The sequence below is a fragment of the Triturus cristatus genome, chromosome 7, assembly GCF_964204655.1.
Source record: "Triturus cristatus chromosome 7, aTriCri1.1, whole genome shotgun sequence".
NCBI lineage: Eukaryota > Metazoa > Chordata > Amphibia > Caudata > Salamandridae > Triturus > Triturus cristatus.
Window position 1 is genome coordinate 1,476,833,037 of NC_140590.1, and position 24,668 is coordinate 1,476,857,704.

The window sequence follows — 24,668 nt, forward strand, 5'->3', positions numbered from 1 at the left end:
TATTACGGGTCAAGGAAGCTAGGGGCGGTCCCCAGATCCCCGGGAGCCACCACAGAACTGAGCAGGAGAGTGAGTCAGGGACAAAAGGGGCACCTTAATTTGAGCCGGGGTGCCTAGGAACGCTTGCTCCAAAAATGAAGAAAACAGACATATGAGACATGGAATTGGAGGCAGAATACAATGGCAGTTTAATGAGAAGATGCAACTTCAAAGAAACCGCAGAATAGAGACATAAAGTACAAAATACAGAATCCAGATAATCATACAGCTGTCATAATATTCTCTGTATCTCAATTAATGTACTGACAGAGAGAGAGAGAAAACACATCTATAAATGCATCATGGGAAACAAGTTACACCAAGGAAAATGTTACCTAGGAACACTCACGTTTACTCTTAGAGCAAGCATTCCTGCAATTACAATACAAAATCTTTTAAATGCAAAAGTAAAGAGAACAATGGTTAAACATAACATGACATTTCATATAGGTAAAATAGAATAAGATACTTCAAGCAAAGCAGAGCAAGACATTTTAAGCAAAGGAAGACAAGAGCTCCCAGCTCTTGGGGAAAACCTGCACTGCCTGTTAACCTACATACAGACGGCGAGGTAGTCCGTCGATATCTGTGGGTGCTCCCTTTTTATATCATTTTGTGGGCTCCTTTGCACGCTACATCTACCTACGTATGCTACCCAAAAGCTTCGTCTGCAGATTTTACCAGACATTTCGTCATTTACCCACTTAATGCTGACAATGGACTGGGTGAAAAGGTCAGTCTCTCAGGCCAATCGCTTATCGTAAGTTCCATAGAGCAAGCAGAAAATAATGGGTATTGTACGGGAATTCAATATATTCATGTATAAAATCTCCTCAGTTCTCCTAACTTGACGCTCTGCGGTTGCCACTTCCTTAAAAGCGGGAAACCTGCCCAGGAAGCAAGTACCAGTCCAGGATGCAGCCTACTGTATGTCGACAGCTTCAGGGGGATGTTGAACTTTGATACCGAGCACGGAGCACTCGGGTAGGGTGGGGGCTACTAGTTTGGATCAGAAGGCCTCGCAGACCTGCCTTCAGACTACTATACACTAAAATTGCAGAGCTATGGTCAATTTAACAAAGAGGCCTACATATTGAACAGAAGGGCCTACACAGGGGTTTTATGCTGGCTGAGTGGTAAGGATGTCTCAGGATAATTATATAGCAACACAGGACCCGCTGGTCAATTTAATACGGCCTACAAATGCAGCTGGCAGGGCAAGGACAAGGGTCTCATACTTCAGGTGTGGACAGAACGGGCCAGGGGCCCCCTGTGATACAAAATCTACCCTCCTTTAAGGCTGTGGCAATGTAATAGACCATTGTGGGCAGAAGGAAGAGGCAATGGTAGTACAACCATACATGCCAACAGACCCGATTCAGCCAGGAAACGTCCAATGTTTTTAAGCTCAAATGGGCTTTATTTGATCTGTCTCCTGTCTACAATATCCTCTTTTTCAATGTAACTCAAAGGGGAAAATCAATACCCCAGTTTTTTTTCAAAATCTCCCTCTTACCAAGTTCAAAATGTTCGCAAGTATGGTACATTGGATCATGGAAGGAAATGGGATAGGGACATGGACTTGGATAACAGAGGACAGGAGGGACATGGAGAGGTGCACCAAACTGACCCTGCAGGGCAGGCATCAGGGTTTGCAGCAGCACAATACACCACACAGGGCATGCAGGACGGGAGTGCAGCACAACAATCCATAGAAAGCAAGAGGGAGGGGACAGGACCATGCACATGGACAACAGAGAACAGAGGGGCAAGAGGCAATGGTAGCTAGCTGACCATAATGGACAGACAGGAGAGAAAGCTGCAGCATAACAGACCATAAAGGGCAGGAGGGACGGATCAGGGGCATTACAATGGAACAGACAAGCCAGGAGGGAGGGAGTAGGGCTGGGGGCAAGGGGGCAGGGCAGGAGCAGCAAGATAGCCATGGAGGTCAGGCAGGATGGGCACTAGAAGCAAGACACACCATGAAGAGCAACAGTGAGACTGTGATGGCATACACACAGACCATGGAGGGAAGGTGGGAGGGGGTCAGGGGCAGCTAACTGACCACACAGGGAAGGTGGGAGGGGCCATGGCAGCACAGAAGACCATGCATGGCAAGTGGGAGGGTTAGTGGCAGCACAATGGCTATGATGGGCAAGAAGGAGGGTGGAGGGGCATGCACAAAGGACGATGGAGGATAGAAGGGAGGGTCAGGACCTGTGCACAGACAAGAAAGTTCAGGGGAAGGGACGTCACAACAGACCACACGGGGCAGGCAGGAGGAGCAGTTGCAGCACAACAGACCAGGGAGGGCAGAAGGGTGTGGCAGTACAATGGACCATGTAGGACAGGAGGAAGAGGATAGGGGCATGACATGTGGACAGGCAGGGTGGAGGTGGCAGGGACAGGTTACAGTCATCTGACAATGCTAGGCAGGTGGGAGGGGAGTGGCAGCTCAACAGAACACTCAGAGTAGATAGGAGTGGCAGGTCCATGGGACATGGTGGGCAAAAAGGATGGAGCAGGGGCATGCACAAAGACATCGGAGGGCAGGGGGAAGGAGAATAGGGGCAGCAAGCTAAGCACAGAGTTTAAGCAGGAGGTCAATGATGGGGCATAGAATTGGGCAATGGAGGGCAGGAGGAGTGGACTGGTACATCATACTAAATTGAGGGCAGTGGCAGCACATCAGACCATGCATGGCAGGAGGGAGGAGGCTAGTCCATGGATTCACACAACAGAGGATAGGGAGGAAGGGGATGGGGCAGCAAGCTAACTGTTCAGAGAAGGCGGGTATTAGGAACTTTATTGTTTTTAAAACATTGTGTCTGTGCGAACTACTTAAAATATGAACAAGTATGCAGCATAATCTCACTTTTATTCAGGAAGAAGAGGACGTTTGTGACTGTGACTCCGGGCTCACTTGGCAGAAACACCCCCTGACCCTCCACCCCCTATCGCAAAATGTAATGCCCGTGAAAAGGGTAGGTGAACACAGTGTTATATAGAACATAGTCCTGAGAGCACGATTGAAAATGAAAACTAGATATAGTGTATGGTATAAACTATGCACCAAAAAGTGTGATATAAGATGAACCTGGCGTGAAATATAATATGCAATACATTGTGCGCAATGACAGATTCATTGGAGAGCGCGAGATAGCACAGGCACTAGCGCGTGCTATGCGATATGCGCCTTGGAGTGTAATATGCACAGGGCAGTGTTGTGTAACCTAACTAGTCTCTAAAGTTGTAATATAAAATATGTGCTGGGGAGTGTAACGTTGCATATGCACTGTGACAAAGATATGGATCCCAGATTGTAATATGTATGGCATAGCACTGTGCGTTATAACATAGGCATCGAGAAAGGCACGTTAGATGGGGCAATATAACCCTTGCGAAGACAAGTGTGGCATGACATATTCACGGGGTGGTGTTACAGTGCACATGGGCTAGAGAGTGTCATAGCATATGCACTAGCTAGTGGAATACAACACAGAGGTGTGTGGCACTCGGCAGGCAATGGTGGGTGTAACACAGCATTGGGCTCTGTCAGGAGCACGCTGTGACTCTCAAGTGATGTTCGTCCCCTTTCCAGAGAGTAAAATAAAAAGTATTACACATCCGGCAGTGGATGTGTGTTTTATTAACCGTGAGGGGGGTTTCTTGCATAGTTTTGGCGAATTTTTGTCGAATCCCCTTTGAATGGCTTGGTGTGCATGTGTATTAAATGTGCCCGTCAATAGCTACCCATGTTTGTATAAATAAACGACAAGGGTGTCTACCAGGATTAGGCACGGTAGGGCATCAGACATGTCAGAGCTTCACTAGTGGTGTAAATACATTCCACGTGGATTCATTGCATGCATAGTCGCCTTTTAATGAATATCACGCAAATCGTCATGGTGATAGGTACGTACGGTTTGTCCAGCATGTCCTAGGTGTGTCTATAAATATATATTTTTTTAAAATAATAAAAAACAGTGGCCGGCCCTGGGGATTGGGGTCAAAAAAATATAATTAGGAGACTGGCCCTGGGGGATGGGGTCATCAGGGCCAATAAATTAGAATAAGAAGGGGAACCAAACAGCCCCCCTTCTTAAAAAACTAAAATAAATAAAAGACTGGCATCGTGCCGGAGGCCATGCCCCCTCCGTGCAGCACTCTGCAAACGCGCCCCCAACAGGCATCTCCAGTATGCGTCAGGGAGCTGCGCTGCAGCCAGGTGTTCTGAGGCCAAGCCCCTTTTTACACCTCTCTGCAACGCAGCTCTGTGGCGCTTACTGGAGGTACCTAGTGGTCTAGTTTGACCCTAGGGACCCTTAGGATTCAAGGGGACTTAATCTCTCAACTTAGAACAGCCACAGGGCGCGTTTACACAGTGGTGAAGGGAGGGGACGGGGCCTGAGGTGACGTGTGCAAACACGCACTATGGCACGTTTTAAATTGGGGATATAATTTCCCTTCAATACTGAGGGCCCCTGGGGGCTAACTAGCCCACCAAGTGCTTCCAGTAAGCGCCACTGAGCTGCATTGCAGAGAGGTGGTCCAGGCCGTGCCACTTTTTACACCTCTCTGCAACGCAGCTCTGTGGCACTTACTGGAGGTACCTAGTGGGCTAGTTGGACCCCAGGGACCCTCAGGATTCAAATGAACTTAATCTCCCAACTAAAAATGGACACAGGGCGTGTTTACACAGTGGTGAATGGAGGGGACGGGGCCTGAGTTAACGTGTGCAAAAACGCCCTGTGGCCTGTTTTAAGAGGTAGTTTTAATCTCCATGCCCTATTATATACTAGGGGCTTACAGAGGAGGTCATGCTAATCACAGGGGGACCCCAACGCATAATGTTCCCTAGTGTATGTAGGTGTTTTCACTGTATTCTAAGTGTCTTTTAACATAGCACTGGCTCTAGGACTGGTTAGTCAGACTCAGTTACCACCAGTATCCGTCTGAAAAAGTTGAGGGTACAGGATGATTTTGCAACAAGGCTTCTTTCTGCTCTTCTTTTTGTTCTTTCTGCACGTTATCCTTCTTCCTGCACTTATCTTCGTATTTGAGGACTTCTGTTGCTTCTTTCTGCACTTCTTTTGTTTCTTTCTGTGCATTTTCTCTTCTTTCTTCACATGTCCTATCTCTGTAGGCATAGTTAGAAATTAGCATTTAAAAAACCTTAGAAATTCACAGAAAAAAACATAGGTTTCAGGCACGTTATAGTTAGGAATTAGCATTTAAAAAACCTCAGAAATTCACTGAAAAAACCATAGGTTTCAGGGGTGTTATAGTTAGCTGGACTTTTCACTTGTACAAAACCATTGAAATTCCCCCGTTATAGTTAGTTCAGCTAACTATAACTCGCGCGCCCGCAATGCACTGCTGATGACGTCACATATTACATCACTCATGACATGGTCAGTGACATCACTCATGACATCACTGATGACATCTCAAATGACATCACTGATGACATCACTGATGACATCATCCAGTGAATGTGTGTTTTTCTGAAAATTAAATATGTTTTATATATGTATATCTCAAGGTCGATGGAAGAATAAATGGGTATATAAGTGTCTAAATGGATGATTTGTTTTTGAAAAATTGATTGTGTAACTGACTGATTAAGTGTATCATAGTGAATACATGGCTTAGTGAGTAATGTTTAAATATGTAAATATCTGTATCAGTCTCTCACTTTGTGTATAAGTGGCTGCATGGGTTGGTGAGTAGCTACATGGGTGTCTATATAGGTTATTAGTTGGTTTTTTGAGTATCAGTCTGAGTGTCTGCATGGTTCGGTGGGGGGTATTACGTAGTGCATAGGTGCATGAATGAGTGGCTCACTGTTTGTATGTGTTGAACAAAGCATGTGTGCAGGACTGTATGGGTGGATGAGTGTGTGTATGGGTGTTAGTGAGTGAATGACTGTCTCAATAGTGTCTTTATGAGTAACTACATATGTTTTAAACTAGTATATGTGACTATTGGTGTATATATGTGAGTATATGTGAGAGTGAGAGATTGAAAGAGTTCCTGTATGAATAAGTATGTGTTTCTATAAGTGATTGTTTAAAAGACTAAGTATGTGTAAGTTTCCGTAGAAGTAAGTATGGTGGTGTGTGTATAACTGTATATGCAAGTAAATGTATGTTTGATTCTTTATTAGCATGAGTGACTATGTGTGTGAGTAACTCTATGGATGAGTGGCATTGTGTAACAGGATGTATAGGTGTATGAGTACATATGATGAGTGAGTACATGTTTGAGTGACTGTATAGGACTGTTGGTGAATGAGTGGATGTGTATGTGGATCTTAGAATTACTGAAGAGGTTGTTGTAACTGGTATTGGTATGTCCATTGTTTTGAAAATGTTAGCCTCTATTTTTGAATGTGTGTATCAAAGGTTATATTAGGGTGAGAGGAGGTCTGCCACTCTATCACAAGGATGATGTCATCAGTGATGTCATTTGAGATGTCATCAGTGATGTCATGAGTGATGTCACTGACCATGTCATGAGTGATGTAATATGTGACGTCATCAGCAGTGCATTGCGGGCGCGCGAGTTATAGTTAGCTGAACTAACTATAACGGGGGAATTTCAATGGTTTTGTACAAGTGAAAAGTCCAGCTAACTATAACACCCCTGAAACCTATGGTTTTTTCAGTGAATATATACATACATACATACATACATACATATATACATATATACATACATATATAAACACTTCTGAGAACAAAAGTAATCAATATTTTCAATAATCCACAGACGATAAGTCTTCTTTGTTCATTGATTTCTTGATGTTTTTATTCTAATTTCTTAAGAGTTCGCAAAGTAAATGCCAACACGTGTTTTGCGCCAGCTGCGCTTCTTCAGGGCTGTCATATAAACAAAAATTGTTAAACTTAGAATATACTAATACAATCATATTCTAATGTACATGTACAAACAGTTCTTAAATACTGTTTTTTAAACTGTGATATATAAAAAAGAATATACAGATAACGTGGAAAGTAAAGAACATAAAATTGTGAGATAAAGGAAATAGGCCTAACATTCTCTTAGGCTATCTTGTAGTCTCCAATATAAATTCCTTAATTAGTAATACAGTTCAATTATGAAAACACATTAATTTCAACATAGGAGCAGAGTTTTACCTCATCTTCCATTATTGGTGTCTTTTTAAATAAGCGGACAATAATCTTCCCAGTTGATAGGGTCTCCCTTTATTTGGAGACAGTTCCTACAGATAAAGTTGGGTCATTATTAATTCATTTATATTTTAGAATTTCTAATAGCTTCACTCTTTAGTTTGTATTCGCACCAATAGAAGAGAGTTGTTTTGTCAAAGAGCACAATCTCACCTTAACCTCGATTCTATTCCGCCAAAACCTTGTATTTGAAGTTTAAAATCTGTTAAGTAGCTCTCTTAGCGTTCCATAATACGACCTATAAAGATACATTACACGATCTATTAGGTCCTACTGCGGTTTCTCTCTAGAAATTTATAACTTTCTACTACAGTCAGTATCTATAATTTATAAATAATTCTGTAAGCCATCAATAGTATAGTAGCGTGGGTGTGTAGTATTTTGTTTATTGACACTCTAACTAAATTTGTGTAAATTTCTGTCAAGCAGCCCAGTTTTAATAAAGTCATTTCAACTTAAAAGTTCAAAACAGATGAAAAATACGAGTTCTGAGTTGACTACCTTCAACATTCTCAAAAAAACCTTACTTCTAATCAGGCTATCAGTGCGCCAGAAATCTTCTTACCGCTAAGTTGTTACAACTTCAGAAATTCAGAACCGAGATATTAGAGTTCAAAATCCGCTACCTTCCTATATTCTACATAAGAGCTTCAACTCTAATCAAGCTTACAACACGCCAGAATCCTTCTTACCGCTAAAAATAAAGAGTGTTCCAGGTTCAGAACATCCGTCGGTTAGCACAGGTGAGACGCCTTTGGTGCCCTAGCCGTTATATATGTTCTGTATTCAATTAACTAATTGAAAAACGGCGGGAAAAAGAATTTTAAACGTACGAACCTTTTCAATGAAGCGAACAGCACTTCAAATTTCTAGCAGTCGTTAAATCCAGTGGAGGTAATTGGAAATCATTATTTAGTTGCTAATTAATATATGCAAAACTATAGTTATTTAGGGCAAACAATAGAATAAAATTAAAAAAAATTCAAAAATTTAAAATTTCCTTAGGGTTGGAATCGAACCCCTGTCTCTATCTACATGAAGAGGTACTGTTTTGAACCGGTGAGCTAATCTACACGATTCAAATGTTAACAGTATTTGACTAGTTATTTCAGAACCCATCTAACATAGTTAATTACTGGTTCGGGTAATCATATCAAAAGTAAAATCCTAAATATTACCTGATCTCCTAATTTTGAAAATATAAAATTATACAAAACAATATGATTGATATTTCAGGTTTATCTATACCAAGTTAGAATCAAACCCGTACATGCTCGGCATGAGATTGTCAGTTATTATCAGAGTAAGCTATCTAGTGAGTCCTATGTTAATCATAAATTTCTGACATAGATAAGACTAAGATCGAATCTCCCAAAAAGTTTTTTATTATTTTTAATATATATTGTTTTTCGATGAATCACAATATTGGAAACAGATATAAAGAAATGTTATTTAAGTCCAATTATTTTGTAGAGAACAAAGTAGTATTGTATGGTATCCTAAATTCTCCTTTGCCATTGACCCCGGGTTCGGGATCGCCTGTGCATGTCAACCTTATATTTATCTATCATTAGCCAATTACGCTGCCGGGTTGATCCCTTAAATTAGTGTTTATTGTCAAGATTTATCACACATTCAGTCCAAGCTTTGGACTCTATTGACCACTTATATTGCTGAATCCAAAATTCAAAATTCGCCTCCTTCTGGATAGTACGAATTACTAGTGAATGAAATGATAGTTATTACCCCACTTAACACAGAAAGGAAGGGGATCTATGTACAATTTCCATAGATATTATCTCATTTAAATATCTGACATCTACAGTGAAGGTCTAGGAACATTGATAATTGATTTTAACTTAACAGGGTATAGATCTCACGATCTACATTCAATCCAAATTGTACCGCTTTTAGTTTATTAATCCAGAATGTTTCTCTGCATCTCAATTTGGCTTCTAAGTCACCCCCTCTTCTGTCCAGGGTGACTTGTTCGATACCCATAAACTGGATATTTCCAAGTTCATTACATTTATGTTGCTCTTTAAAATGGACTGCCATTGGATATTTCGGATCACAATTTTTTATAGCTCTAAGATGTTCCATCCATCTGATTTTAAGCTTTCTTATTGAAGAGCCAACATATATCTTTTTACATGCACATGTTATTATGTATATACAATGACTAGTATTGCAATTTATAAATGATTTAATTTTGAAGTAGTTTCTATTGGTATGATCGCAAAAAAATATTATTTTGTCTATAACATGTTTGCAACAGATACATTGACTACATCTGTCTGATCCTGGTGACAGACAATTGTCAATCCGTATTGGTTTGTCATATTCCTGTATAGGGTATGATATCGTGTCACTGGGACTCAAAATATTTCTCAGTGTTGGAGCTTTCTTATACACGATAGTAGGTTTATCACCCAAAAACTCGGAAATGTCTTTGTCAATTGTTAGCACATCCCAATGTTTGCAAAGAGATTTAAATACTCTATTATTGCCTTCACTATAGGTTGTAATATATCTAATTACTTCTTTTTGATCTTTAAGTGATCTAGATTTATCTTGAAGTAATACATCTCTTTTGACCTTTTGTGCTCTAATTCTTGCTTTGTCAACAATCTTTCTTTCGTATCCTCTTCTGAGGAATCTTTCCGTTATATCACGACTCACATTTTGATATTCATTGTCATCACTACAGTTTCTCTTTGCTCTCAAAAATTCACCATAAGGAATGTTATCAATCTGTCTTTTTAGATGTCCTGATCTAGCATGTAAAATAGAGTTAGTTGAGGTAGGTTTCCGATAAAGTTTCGACTCTAAACGTCCCTGACTAACATACATTTCAACGTCTAAAAAGACAATCCTTTCCAAGTTATACTCAAGAGTGACTGTTATATTGTGATTATTAATATTCAGATGATTATGGAACAGTTTTAAGTTTTCTTCACTTCCATTCCAAATCATAAAAATATCATCTATGAATCTGCCCCAATAAATGATGTTGTCTTCAAAGTTAGTATCAGATTTCCAAGCATGTTCCCTTTCATAGTGTCCCATAAAAAGATTCGCATACGAGGGTGCGAATTTCGCGCCCATCGCAGTGCCTGTTCTCTGGTGAAATAAATCATCTCTATAGTAAAAGAAATTATTAGAGAGGACTAGGTTGAGAAGATCCAGTATCATATTTGAGTGTTGTAAGTAACTAGCTGATTTAGTATACAAAAAGTATTTGACTGCTTCAATTCCTTTCTCATGTTTTATACTAGTGTATAGACTATTGACATCCATAGTCACTAAAATCATTCCTATTTCCCACTTGATGTTACCTATTTGACGCAAAAAATCTTTAGTATCTTTGATGTAAGATGCAAGAGTTTTAACAAAAGGCATTAAAAACATGTCAATATATTCAGATATGTGTTCTGTCATGCTGTCAATGCCCGATATTATGGGTCGTCCTGGTGGTATTTGACCTCCTTTATGTATTTTAGGGAGGAAGTAGTTAATAGGGATCTTGGCTTTGTCTACCAGCAGATAATTGAATTCATCCCTATCTAACAATTTTTTGTCTAGATAGGTTTTCAGAGTATTTTGAATGGTTTCCTTAGCATGGGTAATTTGTACTAACTTAGCTTTACCATAGCTTAAGCAATCTCTCAATTGTCTCAATGACTATCACATAGTATAGTTAGGAATTAGCATTTAAAAAACCTCAGAAATTCACTGAAAAAACCATAGGTTTCAGGGGTGTTATAGTTAGCTGGACTTTTCACTTGTACAAAACCATAGAAATTCCCCCGTTATAGTTAGTTCAGCTAACTATAACTCGCGCGCCCGCAATGCACTGCTGATGACGTCACATATTACATCACTCATGACATGGTCAGTGACATCACTCATGACATCACTGATGACATCTCAAATGACATCACTGATGACATCATCCAGTGAATGTGTGTTTTTCTGAAAATTAAATATGTTTTATATATGTATATCTCAAGGTCGATGGAAGAATAAATGGGTATATAAGTGTCTAAATGGATGATTTGTTTTTGAAAAATTGATTGTGTAACTGACTGATTAAGTGTATCATAGTGAATACATTGCTTAGTGAGTAATGTTAAAATATGTAAATATCTGTATCAGTCTCTCACTTTGTGTATAAGAGGCTGCATGGGTTGGTGAGTAGCTACATGGGTGTCTATATAGGTTATTAGTTGGTTTTTTTAGTATCAGTGTGAGTGTGTGTATGGTTCGGTGGGGGGTATTACGTAGTGCATAGGTGCATGAATGAGTGACTCACTGTTTGTATGTGTTGAAGACAGCATGTCTGCGGGACTGTATGGGTGGATGAGTGTGTGTATGGGTGTGTTAGTGAGTGAATGACTGTCTCAATAGTGTCTCTATGAGTAACTACATATGTTTTAAACTAGTATATGTGACTATTGGTGTATATAAGTGAGTATATGTAAGAGTGAGAGATTGAAAGAGTTCCTGTATGAATAAGTATGTGTTTCTATAACTGATTGTTTAAAAGACTAAGTATGTGTAAGTTCCCGTAGAAGTAAGTGTGGTGGTGTGTGTATAACTGTATATGCCGTAAATGTATGTTTGATTCTTTATTTTCATGAGTGACTATGTGTGTCAGTAACTCTATGGATGAGTGGCGTTGTGTAACAGGATGTATAGGTGTATGAGTACATATGATGAGTGAGTACATGTATGAGTGACTGTACAGGACTGTTGGTGAATGAGTGGATGTGTATGTGGATCTTAGAATTACTGAAGAGGTTGTTGTAACTGGTATTGGTATGTCGATTGTTTTGAAAATGTTAGTCTCTATTTTTGAATGTGTGTATCAAAGGTTATATTAGGGTGAGAGGAGGTATGCCACTCTATCACAAGGTTGATGTCATCAGTGATGTCATTTGAGATGTCATCAGTGATGTCATGAGTGATGTCATGAGTGATGTCACTGACCATGTCATGAGTGATGTAATATGTGACATCATCAGCAGTGCATTGCGGGGGCGCGAGTTATAGTTAGCTGAACTAACTATAACGGGGGAATTTCATTGGTTTTGTATGAGAGAAATGTCCAGCTAACTATAACATGTGTGAAACCGGATGTTTGCAGTTTGTTTTTCCTCTTGGAAAGTCTTTGGAAGTCACGAGTTCGGTGACTCCTCCTCTGGTTCGTATTGCGCATGGGCTTCGGCTCCATCCTCAGATTGTTTTTTTCCGCCATCTGGCTCGGATGTAATACTTCGTGATCCGGTTCCGAACTTCCCAGTTCAACGATCGACGCAAAAATCCTCGCTCATCGAGCTTCTTCAGATAATAAATCATCTTACTCATCTTCTCTTCGGCACTTCTTCGATTCCGGTCGTCGGCGGCGGCCTTCGGCCTATACCGGCTCCGGTCTCGGCTGATGGAAAGAACTTCCTTCAAGAAGTGCCCTCGATGTGGGTCCAAGTTTCCCCACACCGATCTTCATGAGGTGTGCAACCTCTGCCTCTCCCCAGAACACGAGGCCCGAGACTGTCCCGCCTGCAAGTCTTTTCGCTCAAAAAAGACCATTCGAGATCGACGGGCTAGACGCAACATGGCGCACTCCTCGACCTCCGCTCCAGTCGACATCTTCGGGGACGACGTCGAAGCTCCTGGACAGCAGGACGTCGAACAGGAGGACGACGACCTCGTCAGCGCTTCCGAGGCCGACGACTCAGATGTGGAGGACATTACCCCGGTGCAGCCGGTCGTGAGTACAATACCCCCTCCCACGCCGATACCGAAAAAGGCTTCGGTCACACCTTCGCCTCCGGGCCTAGGCAAGACCAAGGACACTGCTTCTCACACCCCACCTTCGGGCCCGGTAGAGAAGCCTATTAAGCCTTCCGGTAGCTCGGGCTCAAGCCAGCCGACCACCGGTGCCGAGAAACACCCTTCGGCACCGAAGAAAAAATCAGCCTCCACCTCCACACCGAACCCGGCACCGAAGTCTTCGGTGTCGAAACCTGCTCCTCCGGCGCTGACCAAACAACACAAGGCCCTCGGCACCGACACTCCCGTGCCGAGGCCGCCTTCAGCACCGACCAAAAAATCGGAGGTTCCAAAGAAGCACGGCTTCGATAAGCCTAAAAAGCCGTCTGCCCCGAAACCTTCGGCGCCGACCGAACAACCAGTGTCGCAGGAACTTTTCACACCGGATCCTCTGCAAAAAAACCCTCACCAAGGATCCAAAGACTGGACACTTGACACTGTCTTCAAAAAAGAGACACTTGGACAAACCAGCTCCACCTCCACCTCCAAAGAGAAAGGACATTGCTACCTCTCCTTTCAGGGTGCCTTCCCCACCTTCTCCACCTCCTCAACCCTCTCTACCTCCACACCCTCCACCTCATCGTTCCCCCACCTTGTCTCCTGTCCCAGACGATTTGGGAGACCCTTATTATGATCCAGCAGATGTGCCACAAGACCCCACCCCTAGCGGATCTCCAGACCCATGGGATGATTATAACAATCCGGACATCCCAGATGTCCCACAGGATGACCTTTACCCATCTAGGCCATCCCCACCTGAAGATTCCTTGGGTTTTCACCATTTGTTACAACAGGCGGCACACTACCACGGGGTGGAGTTACATACTGACCCAGTGGAGGAGGATTTTCTCCTAGACACCTTTGACAATGCACATAGGTCTACTGCCATTCGACCTATCTTAAAGGGCGTAATTAAACATGCCCCTGAGGTTTTTAAAGACCCAGTCAGGGTCAGGGTCCTAAACCCTCGTATAGAGAAGAAATACAAAGCCGCCCCCACAGACCCTTTTTACATTAAAGGCCCTGCACTATTGGATTCCCTAGTGGTATCTACAGCTAGGAAGCGCTCAAATTCTCAGGCGTCAGGCGTAGCACCCTCACCTGACAAAGAGTCCAAGCTCCTAGACGCGTCAGGGAAGCGCACTGCGTCACAAGCTGCCAATATATGGCGTATCGCCAATACGCAAGCACTGTTGGCCTGATACGACAGGGCGCATTATGATGAGCTAGAGACCATCATGCACCATCTCCCGGAAAAGTACAAGACTAGGGCTAATGAACTGATTCAAGAGGGAAAAACAATAGCTAATACCTCGATACGCTGTGCCCTAGATGCAGCAGATACAGCCTCCAGGGCCATAAACACCAGTGTCCTTCTCCGTCACCATCCCTGGCTCAGAGTTTCAGGGTTTAAACCGGAGGGACAAGCCTCTATATTAAACCACCCATTCGACCAAGATCATCTATTTGGCCCCAAAGTAGACGAAGCCCTCGAAAAGATGAAAAGGCTACTCCTCGAATAGTGCATCCACGTCCTACAAATCCCCTCCTCAATCTACCTTCACAAAGGGTTATCAAAGAGGCGGATACAGAGGCAATAATAATAAGGGCAGAGGCAAAACAAATACCGCCCGCTCTGCCACACCTCCTGCCCAATGACTTTACCCCGCTCCCTCCAGACCATTCCACTCCGGTCGGAGGCAGAATACAACATTTCCTTCACGTCTGGGAGACAATCACCTCAGACAGATGGGTGACACAAATTATTCAGTCAGGGTATTGCCTAGAATTAACATCTACCCCCCAAACAATCCACCCAGGCACCGCCCTATGTCTCAATAACATACTGCGCTACTAACACAAGAGGTGATCTCCTTCCTGCAAAAAGGAGCAATAGAGCAGGTCCCCATAAATCAACAACATTTAGGGGTCTACTCCCTGTACTTTCTGATTCCAAAGACAGACGAGACTCTACGACTTATCCTAGATCTCAGACCTCTAAACACCTTCAGACAATTTTCACATGGTAACCCTTCAACAGGTTCTTCCACTCCTCTCCCAGAACGATTTTCTCACCACTCTGGATTTGAAAGACGCATACTTTCACATCCCAGTACACCAGTCTCACAGAAAGTACCTCAGATTTGTGGTGGACGGACAACACTACCAGTTCAAGGTGCTCCCGTTCGGGATAACAACAGCACCAAGGGTTTTCACCAAGTGCCTGGCAGTAGTGGCTGCACACCTCAGAAGACAGCACATTCACGTCTTCCCGTATCTGGACGATTGGCTGATAAAAGCCACGTCCTACCAACCATGTGTGCAACATACCGCCGCTACGGTCCAACTACTTCACCAGCTAGGTTTCACGGTGAACCGTCAAAAATCCCACCTGGTACCATCACACACAAAACAATATCTCGGAGCCACCATAGACACCTCAAAAGCCATAGCCTCTCCCAATCCTGCCAGGATTGCAAAAATACAGGCTCTGGGTCAAAAATTCCTATGTCAACACTCTCTCCCAGCAAGAGTGTTTATGCAGCTCATAGGGATGATGGCCTCATGCGTCCACTCCAAGAGCGCTTAGCGCGCCAGTGGAACCAGGCCCAGGGACAACTGACAGATCTGGTGTTGGTAGACGGTCGCACCCATCGCTCTCTGCAGTGGTGGAACACCACAAACCTTTCCAGAGGTCGACCGTTCCTGGACCCGGTCCCACAAATAATCCTAACAACAGATGCATCGCTCTCCGGCTGGGGAGCTCATCTGTTACATCTCACAGCACAAGGCACATGGACGCCGCAACAGAAGCTACTCCACATCAACCATCTGGAGTTACTGGCGATCTTCCTCGCCCTAAAATCCTTCCAGACGCAGATTTCAGGCAAGGCAGTCCTCATTCGCACAGATAACATGACTGCCATGTACTACATTCAAAAACAGGGGGCACACACTCTCCACAGCTCACTCAGTTAGCACAGAGCATATGGAGATGGGCAATTCCACAAAAGATTTTTCTCCTAGCCCAACACGTCCCAGGAGTCCAAAACACCGTGGCAGATCTGCTCAGCAGGCAGACACAGCAGATCCACGAGTGGGAACTTCACCCACAAGTTCTTCACCCGTTCTTTCAGAAGTGGGGGCATGCACACATAGACCTATTCGCCACCCACGAAAACAAAAAATGCCCAAGTTTTGCCGCCAGATATCCACACCCATTGTCCAAAGGCAGTGCGATTATGGATGAGCTGGTCAAACAAATTTGCATACGCTTTTCCACCTCTCCCACTAATTCCATTAGTGGTGCGAAAGCTACAACAGCATTCCCTAACTCTGATCCTATTAGCTCCAACATGGGCCAGACAACTGTGGTACACCACACTGCTGGAACTCTCAGTAGTACCACACCAAAAGCTACACCTCTCACCATGCCTCCTAACCCAGAACCATGGAGAGATCAGGCACCCGGACCCAGCTCAGCTCAACCTTGCGATCTGGCTCCTGAGGTCCTAGAATTCGGATACCTTAACCTTCCCCCTGATTGCATGAACATTATCAGGGAAGCTAGACGCCCTACTACTAGAGCGTGCTCTGCATCAAAGTGGAAAAGATTTGTTGTTTACTGCCACACCAACACAATCAATCCTTTAAATGTATCCATATAGCACATTATATGTTATTTACTCCATTTACAAAGGTGTAACCTAGCATATACTTCCATTCGGTTACACCTCGCTGCAATTGCTGCTTATTTACAGAACAGGCAGCACCTCCCACTTTTCAAAGTGCCTGCCATCAAAGCCTTTATGGGAGGCCTCAAAAGAGTAATTCCACCCAGAGTACCACCCTCACCTGTCTGGAACTTGAATATAGTCCTCACACGGATAATGGGACCCCCTTTCGAACCATTACATAAATGTGAGCTGCAATTTCTCACATGGAAAACAGCTTTTCTAGTGGCCATCACTTCCCTCAGAAGGGTTAGTGAAACACAAGCACTCACTATACAGGAACCTTTTCTCCAGATGCATCAGAACAAGGTTGTACTCCGCACCAACCCCAAATTTCTACCCAAAGTCATTTCTCCATTCCATCTAAACCAGTCGGTAGAATTACCAGTCTTTTTCTCGCAACCCCAAACAGTTGGGGAAAGGGCCTTACACACACTGGATGTTAAAAGGGCTTTACTTTACTACATCCAAAGGACACAACCTTTCAGGAAAACCAAACAGCTATTTGTCTCCTTCTCCCCACCACACAAAGGCAACCCTATTTCTAAATCAGGGATAGCTAGGTGGATTGTAAAATGCATACAGATTTGCTACCACAAAGCAAAACGAACGCTATCTGTTCCCCCTAAAGCCCACTCTACAAGGAAGATAGGGGCTTCTATGGCTTTCCTAGGGAACATACCACTAGAGGACATCTGCAAAGCAGCGACATGTTCAACCCCGCATACCTTCACAAAACATTACTGTGTCGATGTGCAAACCAAGCAACAAGCTAGTGTGGGCCAAGCCGTACTAAAAACACTGTTTAAAACAACTGCAACGGATGCCGGTGGTCGCCGCTAGGGTTGGGTACTGCTATATAATCTATGCACAGTGTATAATCTGCAGCTCATATGCATTGAACGGAATATGCTACTTACCAGTATGCATCTGTTCTTGGCATGTAGAGCTGCAGATCTATACACGCCCACCCGCCTCCCCGGCTACCTGTATCCGTTCCAGTCTTATCTTATTTAGATACAATACACATGGGTTTCTTTACTGTTACTACTACGCTCCATCTTACCCTGCTGGCGAAAAACAATCTAAGGATGGAGCCGAAGCCCATGCGCAATACGAACCAGAGGAGGAGTCACCGAACTCGTGACTTCCAAAGACTTTCCAAGAGGAAAAACAAACTGCAAACATCCGGGCCCAACACCAGGTGGCGAGCTATGCACAGTGTATAGATCTGCAGCTCTACATGCCAAGAACAAATGCATACTGTTAAGTAGCATATTCCTTCTATTGGTTGCAAATTCCAACCCTTTCCAAATGATCCCTACCCCCAACATGACTTCTGCCTCCTACCATAGCAACAGGTCATGGAACACTGGTGTGAGCAGAGAGGTCAGAAGTTCAGCACACAATGTTTCTAATCCAAAGAGCAAGAGTGCTTGACTTTTCAAACCTAACAGCATATCCAAAGTAATCTTCTGTGGGAACACATTTTTTTGAACCAATACAAAACATGCTTTTAAAAATGTAAACATGCGGCCTAGTTTTTAGTGTAGAATGGTCTGAAACAGCCAATGAGCTCTTTTTATTTAAAAAAAAGTATGTAAGCCTCCATTTTACAACTATCTTTCTTTTCATATTGCCATTCTACTGAAAGACACCTTCTGAGTGCATCCAGATCTCCTTGAAAGATGTTCACAGTGCGGATTGTAGGTCATAGCTATGTCTTCTGGAGTGAAAAGTATGCAGAAAAAAAGAGGTATTTTGAAAGACCTTGCTTTGCCAAATGAAAACATTAAATGGATTGGTCAGAGAGGATTAAAGTGGCACCAATTAATGCCTTTGGTGAAATCTTTTCTACATCTCCCACAGCCTAACCTTATAATTGTGCACTGTGGTGGAAATGACCTAGGCACTTTAACTGGGGTAGGTCTGGAAATGCTTGTTAAGGACACCTTTGTGCAATTGATGTCACTTTTTCCACAAACTACCTTTGTAAATTCTAATATATGCCAAAGGCAAAAGTGGAACTGGTCCAACCAATTTTGTCCGCAGATTGACAAAGCACGAAAGCATGTCAATAAGTCTGTTTCTGCTTACCTCAGAGACTATGGTATGGGTTCTATATACCACAACAACTTGCGTTACAACATGCAAGGCATTTATAGAGGAGACGGTGTTCATTTCACAGATGAAGGCAACAGAGTCTTCCTCTTGAACTTTAGACTCTGCATCGGTACTTACTTGTAGGTACAAAAAAACACTCAATGAACACAACAGCTCTTTTTAGAGCCAACCAACATCTAAACACTTAAACTTGATTTTTAATTCTATTTTTCTATGTTTTTTTTGCCGCCGTGCGCGCACCGTACGTGCACCGTGCGCGCACCCGCGATATTTTTTGCAATTTTTTTTTTTATTGAGACCTAAGAGGTCTTTTATGGTCCCCCTGAGAAGGCCTAGGGGGTCAGGGACTCTCTACCCTGCCCCCTTTTCACGTTCTCCACTTGTGTTTTTAGCTCTCTTCTGCCTCTAAAACTCAAAATGGCGGCTGGGGGTGCGCGCACTCCGCGATTTTTGAAAAATAATAAAATGTTTTTTTCCCCCTTCGGGGTCCTTCAGGGGCCCCCTGACAAAGGCTAGGGGGTCAGGAACTCTCTACCCTGCCCCCTTTTCACGTTCTCCACCTTTCTTTGTCCCTGTCACACACACAACACACAAAATGGCGGTCGACACTTCCTGATTTCGACCGATTCGAATGTTGACTGACATGAATCCACCAATCAGAATTACGCTCGCGCACGTTAGGGTGCGCGCACGGTGCGTGCCTATAGATATTTATGTGCTTTTAACTGCAATTTTCTCAGGAACTACTGAACAGATTTACTCCATATATGCAAAAGGCACATCCCTGACCTGAGGACTACCTCTTTGCCAAATTTCAAGTAATTCTGTTCAGCCGTTCGGGCTGTACCTTCGACTAAAGGTCCTATGGGAAAATGCATGGGGAAAACGTGTTTTGGGACCCCCCTTTTTTCTCAGCCCCCGCTTGACGAATCACCCTGAGACTTTCAGTGTAGGAGCTGAGCGGAGCGCCCCATTAGTTTTGAAAAATTTGCGAGGATTCGTCAACCGGCGCCAAAGTTATTCAAAATAGAATTTTCAGATTTCCTATGGAAACACGGTCCTAACTATAAATATCTACTGGCGACTGCCAGCAGATGATTATATATATATATATATATATATATATATATATATATTATATTATATATTGACGAATCCTTGCAAAATTTTCAAAACTAATGGGGCGCTCCGCTCAGCTCCTACCCTGAAATTCTCGGGGTGATTCGTCAAGCGGGGGCCGAGAAAAAAGGGGGGTCCCAAAACACGTTTTCCCCATGCATTTTTCTATAGGGACTTTAGTCGCAGCTACAGCCCGAACGGCTGAACAGAATTATTAATTTGGCAGAGAGGTAGCCATAAGGTCCATGAAGTGCCTTTTGCAGGTTTGGTGTAAATCTGTTCAGTATTTCCTGAGAAATTAGCATTTAAATCAATATATATATCTGTAAGCGCGCAGCGTGCGCGCACTGAGCAAGACCTGTGCGCGCACCTTGCCGTGCGCGAGCGCACTTCTGATTGGTTGTTAGATGTCAGTAAACATTCGAATCGGTGGAAATCAGGAAGCGGCGGCCGCCATTTTGTCTCTCGCATAAAGAGGGGGTGAGAAACAAAGGGGGAGAACTTGAAAAGGGGGCAGAGTGGGGAGATATTGACCCACTAGGCATTGTAAGGGGGTCACAGTAGGACCTTGTAGGGCAAAAAAAAAAGATTTATATTTTGAAAAAAAATATCGCCGAGTGCGCGCACCCGAAAAATTTTTTAAAACAAAAATTTTTTAAAAAATTCGCAATTAAGTAAAAAGATATAAGGTGGCTCTAAAAAGAGCCCTTGTGTTTATTGTGTGTTTTTCGGTACCTACAAGTAAGTACCGATGCAGAGTCTAAAGTTCAAGAGGAAGACTCTGTTGCCTTTATCAGTGAAGTGTACACCATCTCCTCTATAAATGTCTTGCATGTTGTAACGCAAGTTGTTGTGGTATATAGAACCCATACCAAAGTCTCTGAGGAAAGCAGAAATAGATTTGTTGACGTGCTTCCTTGCTTTGTCAATCTGCGGACAAAATTGGTTGGACCAGTTCCACTTTTGCCTTTGGCATATGTTAGAATATACAAAGGCAGTTTGTGGAAAAAGCGACATCAATTGCACAAAGGTGTCCTTAATAAGCATTTCCAGACCTACCCCAGTTAAAGTGCCTAGGTCATTACCACCACAGTGCACAATAATAAGGTTAGGCTGTGGGAGATGTAGAAAGGTTTTCACCAAAGGCATTAATTGGTGCCACTTTAACCCTCTCTGACCAATCCATTTAATGTCTACATTTGGCAAAGCAAGGTCTCTCACCATACCTCTTTTTTCTGCAAATTTTTCACTCCAGAAGACATAGCTGTGACCTACAATCCACACTGTGAACATCTTCCAAGGAGATCTGGATGCACTCAGGAGGTGTCTTTCAGTAGAAAGGCAATATGAAAAGAAAGACAGTTGAAAAATGGGGGCACACACAGTTTTTTTTATAAAAAGAACTCATTGGCTGTTTCAAACCATTCTACACTAAAAACTTGGCTGTATGTTTAAATTTTAAAAAGCATGTTTTGTATTGGTACAGAAAAATGTGTTACCAAAGAACATTACTATGGATTGGCTGTTAGGTTTGAAAAGTCAAGCACTCTTGCTCTTTGGATATGAAACATTGTCTGCTGAACTTCTGACCTCTCTCCTCACAGCAGTGTTCCATGACCTGTTGCTATGGTAGCAGGCAGGAGACAAGTTGGGGGAAGGGTACATTTGGAAAGGGGTTGAAGTTTTCAACCAATAGAAATGTGTGATTTCATTTGAAAAAAAGTGGGAAGCACTGAGATTTGAAATTAACATGTATATGTGTGAAAAAAGAGAGGGAAACATTGCCATTTACTGGTTCTGCAGAGAGGAGAGAGGTGTAGAGCTCTGATATTCTGACTCTGATAGTCTGCTGTTTGAGTGGCACCTTTCTTTCACAAGTAACTAATTTTAAAGGTGAGTTATGAGTTTGAGAGGGGAAGTATGTGGTGATTTTTGAGAAAAATATTAGAATTGTGAATCTTCTTCAAAAGTTATGTTTTACATTTTGAGGTTTGGGAGATATTTAACTGTCTTGAACTTGTAAGATATTAAGGAGTATGTTTTCACCATAAGTTAATGTGTACTGGTAACAATGAGCAATACTGTTTTGTGCCTACCATCAAACCATGAGTCTGTGTGCAGAGAATTGTTAACCGAGATTTAATTTGTGTTGCTGTTGAAAAGTAAGACTTGCAGTTGAAAGAAAAGGACAGCTTCTTTTTAATTGTGATGGTTAGGATTTAGCAGAAATCACTTTGAAAGAAAAGAGAGGAAAATGGTAGCACATTTGAAATTAGCATTAGTTGTGTAAGAATTGCAGTCCCAGGAAAGGGGCAGCCTGTGTTTTGTGCCTACCAACACAGCACGAGTCTGTGTGCATATAGGAATTGTTGGCTGAGATTTAATTTGTGAAGTTGTTGTTCTGTAAGGATTGCAGACCCAGGAAAGGGGCAGCCTGTGCTTTGTGCCTACCAACACAGCATGAGTCTGTGTGCATATAGGAATTGTGGCCAGAGATGTATTTTGTGTTGCAGTTGTTCTGTAAAACATGCACTTGCAGGAAAGGGACAGCTTGTTTTCTTCAAATGTTGTGGTTAGCAGAAATCACTAAATCGCAAATGAGAGGCAAAAGCTACAACATTTGAAACCAATAGGGTAGATTTTCAATTCAAAATAGCAAAGGCACAGGTAGTTGCCATATATTCAAAACTGAAAATAACCCTTAGCACACATGCACTGTTACATACATCCCAGCAGTCTTCATGCAGTTTTGGAAGTCGCTTTGCTAATCTGTCTTGTACCAGACAATACGCAGTCTCAAGAAACAAACTCTTGGCACACACGCAGCAGCTTCTCTCACACTCCCATGTGTAGTACTCAGGTCTGTGTGGTGTTTCAGATAGCACTGTGTAACGCAAACACATTCAACGTCATCAAGGCACATTTCCTTTGCTCTAGTGTAGTCACTCACCCAGATTGCACATGCTCATGGTATGATGTAGCTGTTAGGACATGTGGTCTTTTCTGCCTCTGTGATCTAGAAGAAAAATGTGTCAGGCTGTAACAGTAATTATCACTTGTTCTACCACAGTAGTAAATGTGCTTTGAAATTGCAAATCAAATTCTGTTTTCTGCTTAGACGCACACTATGAGGTTGTGTGCGCACAGGAATTGTGGCCAGAGATGTAATTTGTGTTGCAGTTGTTCTGTAAAACATGCACTTGCAGGAAAGGGACAGCTTGTTTTCTTCAAATGTGGTGGTTAGCACTCAGCAGAAATCACTTAATCGCAAATGGGAGGCAAAAGCTAAAACATTTGAAACCAACAGGGTAGATTTCCCTTTCAAAATAGCAAAGGCACATGTAGATGCCATATGTTCAAAACTGAAAATAACCCTTAGCACACATGCACTGTTACATACATCCCTGCAGTCTTCATGCAGTTCTGGAAGTCTCTTTGCTCATCTGTCTTGCACCAGACAATACACAGTGTCCAGAAACACACTCTTGGCACACACGCAGCAGCTTCTCCAACACTCCCATGCGTAGTACTCAGCTCTGTGTGATGTTTCAGATAGCACTGTGTAATGCAAACAAATTCAACGTCACCAAGGCCTCATTTAAATTGATCTAGTCTAATCACTCACCCTGTAACACATGGTCATGGTCTTAAGGAGCTGTTAGGACATGTGCTGTTTTCTGCTTCTGTAAATGATAAGGGAAATGTGTCAGTCTGTAACAGTAATTTGGTACTATTCAGGAACACTGTTTTGTTCCAAAAACATAGCATGAGTCTGTGTGTATACAGGAATTGTGGGCAGAGATTTAATTTATGAAGTTGTTGTTCTGAAAGAAATGCAGTCCTAGGAAAGGGGCAGCCTGTGTTATGTGCCTAAAATGATGATATGTGTCTGTGTGCACACAGGAATTGTGGGCAGAGATTTAATTTATGACGTTGTTGTTCAGTAAGAATTGCAGTCCCAGGAAAGGGGCAGCCTGTGTTATGTGCCTAAAATGATGGCATGAGTCTGTGTGCGCACAGGAATTGTGGGCAGAGATTTAATTTGTGAAGATGTTGTTCAGTAAGAAATGCAGTCCCAGGAAAGGGGCAGCCTGTGTTATGTGCCTAAAATGATGGCATGAGTCTGTGTGCGCACAGGAATTGTGGGCAGAGATTTAATTTGTGAAGTTGTTGTTCAGTAAGAATTGCAGACCCAGGAAAGGGGCAGCCTGTTGTGTTTACACAAATTATCCCTTAGCACACATGCACTGTTACATACATCCCTGCAGTCTTCATGCAGTTCTGGAAGTCTCCTTGCTCATCTCTCTTGCAGCTGACAATACATAGTCTGCAGAAACACACTCTTGGCACACACGCAGCAGCTTCTCCAACACTCCTATGCGTAGTACTCAGGTCTGTGTGTAATGCAAACACATTCAACGTCACCAAGGCCTCATTTTCTTTGCTCTACTCTAAACACTCACCCAGGTTGCAGATGCTTATGGTATGAAGTAGCTGTTAGGAAATGTCCTCTTTTCTGTCTCTGTAAACTATAAGGAAAATGTGTCAGGCTGTAACAGCAATTATCACTTGATCTACCAGAGTAGTAAATGTGCTT

At 42.7% G+C, this 24,668-nt stretch overlaps 1 long non-coding RNA gene across 2 annotated transcripts in view; it reads right to left on the reverse strand.

Moving 5' to 3' along the window:
* Window positions 1-6,838: 6,838 nt before the first annotated feature.
* LOC146812207 (uncharacterized) overlaps window positions 6,839-24,668 on the reverse strand; it is an 82,250-nt gene continuing 64,420 nt past the window's right edge. The window contains exons 4-7 of one of the 2 annotated variants that reach the window (XR_014965880.1): window positions 23,022-23,087; window positions 7,413-7,497; window positions 7,206-7,291; window positions 6,839-6,926 (exon numbers count right to left, since the gene is read on the reverse strand). This is a non-coding gene — a long non-coding RNA (uncharacterized LOC146812207). The remainder of the gene's footprint in view (window positions 6,927-7,205; window positions 7,292-7,412; window positions 7,498-23,021; window positions 23,088-24,668) is intronic. The other variant, XR_014965881.1, reaches the window with a different exon arrangement.